General features: G+C 31.5%; 1 protein-coding gene across 1 annotated transcript in view; it reads left to right on the plus strand.

The window, feature by feature from the left end:
- LOC129965666 (protein qui-1-like) overlaps window positions 1–12,214 on the plus strand; it is a 149,258-nt gene that overhangs the window by 103,200 nt on the left and 33,844 nt on the right. The gene's annotated exons all lie outside the window — the stretch shown is intronic.

Consider the following 12,214-nt stretch of genomic DNA (forward strand, 5'->3'; position numbering starts at 1 on the left):
TGAAATTATGGTAATATCAAGAACAGAAAATTACTTAGATACTAAGGAAAAAATAATAGAAAAACTACAAGGTATGCAGGAGATGTCTAGAATTGCTCAACAGTATGTCTTGAACAAACCGAATAGCCACAAATTTTGCTAAAAAAGATTTAACAATGAATATTCTGGAATATAAATTCCTGAGAAACAAATATTTCATTAGCGAAAAAAATGTGAATATTTACTTTGATTTTTATAAATGAAAGAGAGATAAAATGTGATCAAGAAAGTTGTTTTTTCAAGAAACATATAAACAAATTTATCAAGAACTGAAGAAACAGATTTTCCATTCACCACATTAACCAAATTAAAGATTGTGGCCAAATTATTCATAAAATGTATGAGATTTTCCCATGATAACTAATAATAATGCAAACTGAGCCAGCTAATTCATATAAAAATAAACTGAAAAAATATTCTTTTATGTCAAGAATTCGTTAAAAACCAACACTGTTCAAAACATATTTGCAACTATGAACCTTGTTTTATTTTGATACCTCATGCCGATTCTAACCTATATCTGAAAGATGAGAAATATATTCATGTGCATAAAACCTGTGAAAAATCGATTTCACTTTTGGGAGCTAGTGCAGGAGGCGATATAAAGCTTAAACTCGCTTCTTGTTGATCCTTCTGAGAACCCTAGAGCACTAAGAGAAATTCTATATTTGAATAAATGTTACCAATAGTATGGATATGGAATAAGAGGGTGTAGACAGACAGGTTCTTTCAAAGAATAGCTGTTTAAAATTTGATCCTCAAGCTTCAGGGATTACTTTCGTACCGATGAATCGATATCGATATCGAAAACACTTTTGCTATCGGATAATGCATCAAGACAGCCGACATATCTTTAAAATATTTATCCGGAAAACTTTCCATGGAAGAACCAGCAGTTTTTCCTTCCAAAAAAATCTTCCGTTGTTTTTTAACCAATGGATTTTAAGATTACCCCGGGGTTCAGGAAATTACTTGCACTATATTGGTATGTTTTAAAGAATGCTAGTTCCTTTCAATAAAGACATTAAAAAGCATTTTAGAAACATAATCCTAGGAACTATTACACTCATTTGAAAAGCATGTTTAGATGTCAGATAAATCTCTGTTCGTTCAAGTTGATAGAGATGATGATCTGCAGTTACGGATGAATAAAGTATATCGTAAAATGCTCATGATGAACAAAACGTCCCCTTCATATTCATTTATATGTCGGACATTTAGAAACTTTTTTTCTTGAAGATACTACCCCTAAAGAAATCTGTTTAGTTATCCAGTTAATAAAACAACAAAATATCAAGTCTCCGAAATAATCAGAAAAACTGAATTTTACAACTTTTACAAAATGCTACCAAAGTAGCATTTTTATTCCAAAACTCCCCCTAGAGCCCCTAGATTATGGATCAACCTTTAGCTCTATAATTAATGATCAAGTTCATCTTCTTTTTTTTTTCATTTTGTTTATTATTGTAAGATCTACAGCAATATATATTTAATTTAAGCCAAACGTTTCTACCAATTTAGCATATATATATATATAGCAAAAGTAAGATTTTTGCCTTCAAAATTGTAATTTTGCTGTTGTATGTTTTATATATCATATTATGTCGAAATCGCCTCAAGTAAAGATATAATCTTCAATAACATTTTTGAATGATCCAAATGTGTGACTTCTACAAAGAAAAATACACTAAAATCTAACTTGGGTCTGGCAAAATTACTATGAAATTTAGAAACCTACCATCGATGTTAAAAGACTAGTTTTTCAATTTCAGAGATGATTAAACAAAGAATTTCCAACCATTGAAGGACAAAGAAAAATTGAAGCTATGAAACGTACCAGAAATTTCCAAATGTGTGAAAATCAATCACAGCATCCAAATCATTTGTTCTAAATTATCTATTGTATAAATCATCTTGTGTTTGCAAAAATGGACGTGAGAGATGCTATGGATTCAAAAAGCCCATCTTGGTTCATTCTCCAATGTATGAGCATTATAGCAAGTTACCATGCTTAAACTCATCAATATATTCCAAAGAAGATAGTGTGCCGCAATATACTGTATTAAATGTAAATAGAATGAATGAATGTGTTATAATAAAAAAACAAATAGAAATATAAAATCATCTGATTGATAAAAGAGAATAATGTACAGAGAGTATAAATAATAATATATTAGAAGTGTATAGATGGCCCTTGACGCTAGAAAGTTCTGAATGATAGTGCCTTAAGCAGTCGCCGATTTTACCAATCTGGGGCACCATAGATTCATACATGGTGGATAATGAACTGGCCTTTAGTGCAAAAGAGGTGCTTAGTAAAAGAGACATACCGTACCAAATCTGTTACAGGGATAAGAAATTGTATAAAAATCATTTTGTATTGCTTTACATCATATTGTTATTTCCTCGGTAAACCCAGTATAAATATATATTGTTATACATTTTTTTCTACAAATACCACCAATCAATCATAATAACGCAGCACATTTAATCGCTAGTTCAGCAGCTTTCTTGCTATCTAATCCTCTCCAGTTCTGTTACTTGTCGGCAACTCCGACTACTCTCACACACTACTTCCTCACAGCTTGAGAGTGCCTGTCTTTTATAGTTCCGGGAGGCGGGGCTAGAATCTTCCAGACCAATCAGGGCATATCTGGGCGTATCTCAGTTCCTACTAGATGGATCGTGAAAGTTCTCGAACTTTCCAGTATGATCCATTTAGTCATCAAACTCGCCAAATTCGTCGCCAAGCTCTGAGGTCATTGACGCGGCACCCGCTCAGCAAGTACAGGACAGATCTTACAACGGTTTTCCACACGATGACACTATTCGTGCCGGGTAGCAAAATTACAGATTTGTAACAATATGCATATTTAATAATCATAATCTCATTCATACACGTAACATCCTGAATTAGATATAACTCTGTTACATCTCCTTCACACAAAAAAATTAAATGATCAGTTATTCAGTCTTCACTGCTCGTGCTTATTCATTTCACAGCATTCGACGTCTAAGTTTCCTGCTTTCTCCCTCCCCCGCAACTTTAGTATCACACATAAATACATAAAAATGCAAATCAGTAGAATGAACATCGAGAAAGTCTTCCCAAATTTTTCTGGCATACTTTCTAATAAAGGTGTGATTCCAGAAAGCGCCTTACATAGCATTATTGGCGTACAATAGTTACAAAATATTTTTTGCATGAATTTAACACTTTTATTGAATTTATCGTATGATCCTTGGCGAGTTATTTGGCGACTAATAGCTGGCATGCGTTACTAATATCTGGAAATAGAATTTGTATTTTGAACACGTTTACCTCTACCGATTGTAACAAAAATTTGATACAAAACTGAAATTTTAATCACAAAATCCCATAACAAATTTGATACATTTAAGTCACTGAGTTTTTGAATGATCGCTTTTTCTTGTTTCTAAAAGTGCAGATCGACATACAATCAACTCATAACATCAACACTATAGAAGTCAAATCTACGTAGCGAATTTTATCTATCTAGTTCTCTTTGTCTTTCAAGATATCTTGTTAAAATGTATTATAACAGCTGTACAGACCGACTTCCTCTCAGCATAATTTGTTCAAAAGTTGATAGAAATCTACGAATTTGGTAAATATAACGGTATACCAAATTTCACCCATCTAGATCAAAAGTACTTTTGAATTAATTTTGTAACTGACAAACAGATGTGTTTTTCAAACAAATGTGTTTATAAAAATGTGTTTTTCGAACTTGTAAAAGCCTAAAATGTGGAAATTCGTCAAAATCTCGAGTTCGATTTAGAAGAAGAATGGAGGATATACTGCATATACGAGAAAGTGAAAAAGTGTAGGTTACAATTCATTAGAATGGTTTTTACATAATGTGATATATAACGATATAAGAAAAATACAAAAGAATCTCTAGCGTTAAAATCAAACATTTTGAAGTCAAAAAAAAGTATCAAAGAAAGATAATATGTTTAACGTGAATATGAAATAAACTATTCTAGTAGTGACAAACAAAGATCTGATCAAAGTTACAAAAAAATATCATTAGCAGTTGCAGAAATAATGATTATTCCACAAATGTTGGTATTTTGAGCTTTGGAGAGGGCTGGGAGAAGGGAGAGAGAGGAAGAAAAAGATTTCTAAAAAGTTTTGTCAAAATGCTCCGTTTGTAATAATCCATCAGTAAAACAAAATTCAGCTTTACGCTTTAAATTTCAAAGCCTTTATTGACTGGATTAAACATTTACTATTAATGATCGTTTGATGATAAGCGAAAACTGCTGGAAAAAATATTTGCATTGATGTCTTAACCAGATTAATGTCAATAAGTTGAAACATATTTACAAATGATAATAATTCATTCCAAGCAATTCTAAAAGCATTTGCCTTTCGGAGATTTGTTAATAACTCTTAAATGGGGAGAAAAAGCTTCCATTAATAAAATGAAAATTATAGTGAATAATTGTGTCCATAAATATTATTAAACATTTTTCAATATTATATGATTAATCAATTAATTTTGGCGTGTCAAGAGAGCGAACTAATCTAGACCACATCGAATTTCAGTTAAATCGATGATTGAATGACGGATAATTCAATAACCAGGCATTGCGCTGGAACAAATTGTGATTGTTAGTCTATCACCTTCTGTATTCATAAAGAAACATAAAAATTTTGCGGTTCGTATTAAAAATTCGAGTGAATAAACATTGTTCCTTTTTTAATGATTTTTAATGAAAACCTTGAATTATATGCAGGATGGGTCGAATAACTGTATCCTTGTGGTGCACACCCTGATAAAAGAAGTAATGTCTTCATACCTGGCGAATATAAATATCAAATCATGAGAAATTGATTGATGCAAAAACAATTAGTTCAAACAGTAGTCTCTAGGTGAAAACAAGCACTGCGATCGGTTTAAGATGTGAGAAATGCAACGGCCAATCACAAATAGAATATGAGATGTCATAGTTAACAATTATTACATTTCTTTACTTACAAGCTGTGTTGGCTAAGTGACAATTCAAATTTTCTTCAGAACGCGCAGTGGATGAGTACAAAATATTACAAAATTTTTCTTCTACAAATACCGCTAATCAATCGCAACACATTTAATCGCTAGTTCAGCAGCTTGCTTGCTATCTTTACTTGTCTCCGACACCTCTCACACACGACTCCTGACGATCCACACACTTTCCTCCAGCTTCAGAGTGTCTGTCTTTTATAACTCCGGGAGGCGGGGCTGGAATCTTCAGAGCAATCAGGGCATATCAGAGTGTATCTTGGTTCCTACTGGGTGGATCTTGAAACTTCTCGAACTTTCCAGTATGATCCATTTAGTCGCCAAACTCGCCAAATGGTCGCCAAGCTCTCAGGTCATCGACGCGGCAGCCGCTCAGCACAGATCTTACAACGGTCTTTCTCCCGATGTCACTATTCGTACCGGGTAGCAAAATTACAGATTTGTAACAATATGTATTAGAGGCTGTCTAAGGGTGCATCGTAATATATAAAAAGGAGAACGAACATATTCTGAATATTCTTATACCGCCGCGATGGTTCTCTCATTGTCGGAGCGTGATATGCAGCTAAAGTCTTCTAAACATTCTATTGGACCGATGAGACTCACTTTTGAATGTGTAGAATAATGAACATACACTGTATTCACTAAGAATCATCGCCAGGTCCAGCAAACGCCCCTACATTCTCCTACCTTATTGTCTAGATCGACTGCCCATTCATCCTTATGATTGGTTATTTTTCTTTGATGAAATATCTCCTAAACTTGCTCTGAATTGCAGCACGTTATCGAGTTATGCCATAATGTGTGGTCATTCCAGAACTTTCACCAACATAGATGCTTTGCTACAATAACATTCCAGCAAGATTATGAACCCCCTTACATTGCATGTGACGTTCAACAATTGCTCTGATACCATTTTATGAATCACATTACAATCGTATTATAACTCATCAATCGCATTATAATTCATGCATTTCTACAACATAACCTCCAAATTCACCTGACTTAACTACATGGGATTTCTGGTTTGGACATTACCTAAGAGATAACGTTTATATATAGGTTTATAGATATAGTGACTTCCGGCTTTAACGACTTGGCAAAGAATTTAATGACAAAAGTAATGGATCTCGAATATTCTAGAAACTTAGTCATAGCCCCAATAGAACTCGAGCGCCACAATTTGTTGTATAACAAAAATTCAATGTCTATCACGGAGGCTATATAAACCTGAGAACGGAATTAGAAGTGAGCAGTTCAGTTAAGCTCAGGCAAGTATTTGAGCAAAGTAGCTCTGAATGCTTTGTGCTGTTGTGGTTTTTTTTAATAAAGATTTGCTTCTTATATACTGTTTGTTTCACACATGATTATTTGTGTATGCTTCATCTGTATTTTGTTATAAGTGTTTCGTGCTTTTGTGGAAAATAATGCGTTAATTTCATTTGATGAGCACATTGAATTTTTCATCGTAGGCTCACCACGGGGATTTAATTTTACCATAATAATAGTTTGTGAGATGGAAAATAATAAACATCCAACCTCACACTACCAAATAAAAGATTTTACTACCCAATGTCAATCGTGAAAAAGAAGACATCGCAAAATTAACTTATTAAAAATATTAAAAGGTAACGACTATCCTCTCACTCGACACTGTTAAATGTCATTTACGAACCATTAGTAATCCTGGAGAATTATATCTTAGCTAGGAAGAGATCTCAAAACATTAAGATTCTAGCTAAATCGGTGAAAAGAGGGTGCAGGTAACACAGTTTGTGAGATGGGAATTGCTAAGTTATGTTTCCAGTGTAAAAGAATCTCACAGTAAATCAAAGTCGCTTATCCTCGTCGATTTATCTAACCAGTTGATTGATTACCACCAACCCCGCAAGGAGTTATCTGGCTTTCCTCAGCCTTGTGAGAATTACACAAAGACGGCAGCTACTACGAAATTAAATTTTCACGATGTTTGTCAAAACTTGCCTCACACTTTATGGATCAAGATCTTATTTTATGAGCTAAATTTGCTTAGAAATCTCCATTTGGAGATTAAATTTGCACCATAAGTGTCATCCATCAGCGTGTTCTGGGAATATTTTTAAAGGCTGGGCTTATTCCTTATTATTATTAATATTTCAATTTTTAAAATTGGTAAAAATGGGAGTATATGTTTTAATATCTTTTATTAAATAGAATTTTCTCAATGCTAATTTTAAAGGACTTACAACAAATGAAAAGTCAACTGCTTTCTCCCAAAATATGTAAGATAAATGATAAAATAATGGATTTTAAATGGGTGGATAGTGAATGAATAAATTAATAAACATCTTAACCAAAAGTTACATAGATGTTTTTATATAATTTTTGAAATATTTAATTGTTAATTTATTTTTTTTTATTAAAAATAATTCAATAGGATACAAGTTACTCAATTTTAAATGGAAAAATTTCTGTTGGCAACCAGAAGCGAAAATAGAATATTTTTATCCAGAGATAAAAGGGAAAAAATAGTTCATTTCATCCTCTTTTTTCTAATTTCATAAAATTGGAGCTAAAAGAAATGAAGAAGGCATAAAGAGAATGAACTTGATGAGAGCTTCCCATTAACGTATTACATAAGCTGAAATTGAAATACAGTCAAAATTAGGAAATGAAAATTGTTTTTTAGCCATAATATTATTGGAAAGGAAATTTTCTACTCTGACTATTTTAAGCTTTTTTTTAATTGAATGGTCTATTTATGAAATACTCGTAGGTTGAAATATTCATCCTTTTTTTCACAATTACTGTTCAAATAACCCAATAAAAATGCTGGCAAAGCTGAAATCTAATTACTAAATTAAGAATTAAGGATATGATAAGTTAAAGATATTATAAGGAAATGAGTCTTCCAGTTTCAATAGTCTTCATCAGTCATAATTATTAGAATCACTCAATGAAATCTTCCTAATAGTCTTATGGAAGGTTTATTTATGGTTTATTAAACTAATGAAAAATTTTTGATTGAAAGATGAATGATAAAGAAATAATTCATTTTAATTCTAATTTTACTCTCTTCAGTCTTAAGAAATTGGTAAGTAAATAAAATTTTCTCTCCCACCTGCAAAATTTCTATCGCCATTTGAGCTGGTTGGGTAATATAAGAACTCGGTTAAGAGTTTCATACTCAGTATAAAATATTACTCTCCGATTCAAATTGAATCAAAATAATTCTCATTATCGGGTCAACGCGATAGCATATGATTGCTACAAAGCTTTTTCTCTATCGTCTAATAGGTTGAATTCCAAATACATATTTGGTGAGGATATATATTTATCTAGTTGCATTCTACCACTTTCTTATGTAATTATCTTATGTTTTGAAATACCCTATATACCTTTCAAAACTTTATATTATATAAAAAAATTCTCGGTAAACTGTTGGGAAGGGTAGATTCTTATAAATCTACAGTATAAATTGTTAATATTAGGACCAATCAAATTATTGCTTAAAATAATCATTTTTCAGCTCTAAGATACCGCAGTTATCGAAAAACCTTAAATACAAAAGTTGTTTATCTTAATAAGGCGCTAATTTGGGTAATTGGATTTATTTTCTATCTTCAATATTAAGAAAGTTATAGAGAAATGAAACTTTCAACCACCCACCATTTCCATCCACTTTGAGCTAGAAGAGCCATTTACGAACTCGTCCGAGATTTTTTCATATCTAACAACATATTCCAAGCCAGTAAAAATCCAAACAAAATTACTTTGGTAATCCAGTTTATGGGCAAATCGTGATGCGGAATGAATATATATATATATATAAGGACCTTGATCGGTGAAGAACTAAAAAGATTTTCCCGAAGTCTTGTCATGAAATAATCATAACCATTGCAATAAGTAGTTTTCCTATAGGAATCTACCTAAAAAAGAGTAGATCCTATTAATTGAAATATGTTCTTCTCCAGAGTCTCGCGGTGTTTTTAAATTTCGACAATGCATCGTTTCGCATGCAGATTTTTTAAAACCTTTTTGTAAATTATATTAACACTTTATCTGGCTATTAGTATGATTGATAATCGTTTTCAAAATATTTGTTCATTATTTATTTAATGAAGCAGTATATGTATTATTCCCAAAAAAACAATTTAATGTTAATTGCCGACTCAATGAAGATATGTTGTAATCACAAACTCATTTACTAAGACTATCACTGTTTTCAATGATTTTTTTTTATTGAAGCTTTGTATGTACTTTCTCAAAGTAAAGATAAGATAAAAGTCCTCAACATAATCTGACTCTCCGGAATAATGATTGATCGATTTTATTTATTTTCTTTCTTAATTTCTTCTAACAAATTACTAAACTAAAGATCACCCTAACTGAGTTCTTTTCAAGCAAAAAGTCGAGATGCCTGACATTTTTTTTTCTCTTTTGAGAGGCTTAAGCTGAACATTAAATGCTTATCTCGTATCTTGATCGATGTGTTTTAGACGCAAATCGGTCTAACCAAGGGGGAAAATGCTCTTTCATTTAATAACGTTAGGCTGGCATTGTTCCATCCCTTGGGTTTAATTCTCTTTGAGAGCAACTAGTTGGACATAATTAGCAGATTTAGGGCAAATAGGGGCATTTTTAAGTGATGTTAGCCTTAAGAGCTTTAGAGAATTCTCAAATAATTCCATATTTCTTAATTCTTATTGTTAGCATATTCATTCATATAAGCTTAAATGAAGATTAATGAGGAATAGGATCTTCTTATTTTTAAATTAACTTAATCCCAATATTATCTAATTTAAACGGAAAGTCTACGAAAACTCTTTATTCTCTAAAATTCTTTTTATTCTTTCTGATATAGAAACTGGAAGAAATATTGTTTATAAGGATTTATATAGAATAAGCGTCTGAAATAATAGGCGATCACTAATCATTAACCTGGTCCCTTATCGTCTGACTTCTAATAGATGTATTGCACGTCAGGCAATTAAAATGTCGTTTAAAATTAATACTTTATTACTAGAATTAATACTTTATTCAGATTAAATAATTGCGATCGAAGTTTACAGTAAAAAAGTTTAAATATTTAATTCAACTTATATACGATGTATTAAATCGTTATTAAGTATAAATTATTAACACTCATTTAGAATAGAAATGCCTCTGTAAATTTAATTTCATTAACGAAAAAAAATTACTCCAATTTTATACAAAAATAATTTATATTTTTGTCATATTAGTGGGAATTAGTTACGACACAAAATAGTCTCGTGTAATAAACATTTAATTGTTAGATTATAAGAATATTTATTAGATTATGAGAGCATTTATTAGATGCGTGTATTTACTAGATGAGAGTATTTATTAGATGCGTGTATTTATTAGATGATGAGAGTATTTATTAGATGCGTGTATTTATTAGATGATGAGAGTATTTATTAGATTCGCGTATTATTACATGAGAGTACTTATATGAAAAGAGTATTTATTAGAAAACGACCTTTATTGTTATCATGTGACTATGACATTTCTTTGTCGTTTCATTCTGTATAGATAAAAACATTAAAAATACATTTTAAATTACTCTCTCTCTGTCTTATAATTAAAAATTCATTTACTATGAAAAGTGAATAACTTATAATAAGAGTTACTAACTGAAATTTTAATATTTTCAAAACCGCTTTGATGTCTCCTAAATACCGAATGCAAGAAGCAAAATTCTGAATAAATAAACAATTGCTTTTCTGCCTGTCGATTTAACAATGGTTAATCAAAGATCTTCTTCACTACCAGGCTACCTTCATTTCTACAAAGTTACTAAAAGGAATGTACCAAATGTAGAAGATTTGCTACGGATTCTTGATTGTTTTCTTTGAAATCTTTCATAGTTATAGTTAACTTGGAGATTTTAACTTTTAATTTATTCAAATATGCAGATTTGATCGCATTTGAGTTTGCTTATGCTCGTATACAAGACACTTCCGTGATTTTACCTGTTTGAATGCGAAACTGAAATTCTTCAGTCTAGACGATAAAATGTGTTGCGTCATCAGCGAAAAACGTTGTAGCCAAAACATTTTCGTAACAGATTAATTTATCTGAAGTGAATTCTTGCATCTCCTGCAACAACTGGGAGGTGTTTTGTTTTATCTCTAAACCGTACATAAGAGAGAAGATTCCATAAATGGACAGTTTCAAAATCAGCAAGTTGAGTAACTAGACTTTTTTTCGATTTAGTACATGGATTCTCATTTGGTTTTCAACGTAATTTAAACTAACCTCATAAAAACCACTACTAAAAAATAAAAGTTAGAATCTTCCTAACCTAAATACCTACAATCAAAAACTATGATTCAGTTTTAATGAGAGAGGGAATTTGAAAAAAACTTGAGCAATTTTAAATTTTATTTGAATCAGGCTCTCCATTCTCCGATTAAGATACCATAAGTCCAAAGGAACTTTTATCATATACCAACAACAAAGGAACTATCCTAAAATTTTTTGGATCTCCAATATTTGGGATGAACGAAAATTACGAATCCAGTACCTTTCATTTACAGTTCATTCATTTACAGTTGTTGCATTCACCATTCATTTACAGTTGTTAAATTTTAATGTTTAGCTAATTGAAAACAACACCAAAAAAGAGACGAGTGAAAAAGACAAGTGAAGACAGTTTATTCAAATTACCTAACATATTGTTATGAAAAATTATTCACAAGCCATCTGCGTGTTGTACGGTGGAAATTTTCATAAGCGTAATAACAAATAACGATGGTTTTATTCTACGGGAACATGATACACGCATAAGAAAACACAATCAAAGCGCATTCAAGACAACACTTGCAATAAACAGCTGCACACAAGCAGCCAATCGGTAATAAAGAAGCGCAACAGCACAAATTGTTCAGAAAGATTTCGCAGGACACTAGCACTTCAAAGAGAAACTTCACTGGTCTAATCGCTCGATCTCAACTACACTCATCGCTTTGTCTCTCGGCTTTTTATAGTTCTCGTAACAGGGTAAAGAAGCTTCTAGAAAGATATTATAACTTCGCTTTTAATCGATATATCGCCAAAATTCCGGCAGATTCAAATTTTGTTTTTGTCATCAAAATTAATAAATGATCGCCAAATATATTGTTAATCAAAAGGTCTTT

Source organism: Argiope bruennichi, chromosome 1, assembly GCF_947563725.1.
Source record: "Argiope bruennichi chromosome 1, qqArgBrue1.1, whole genome shotgun sequence".
NCBI classification, from domain to species: Eukaryota; Metazoa; Arthropoda; class Arachnida; order Araneae; family Araneidae; genus Argiope; species Argiope bruennichi.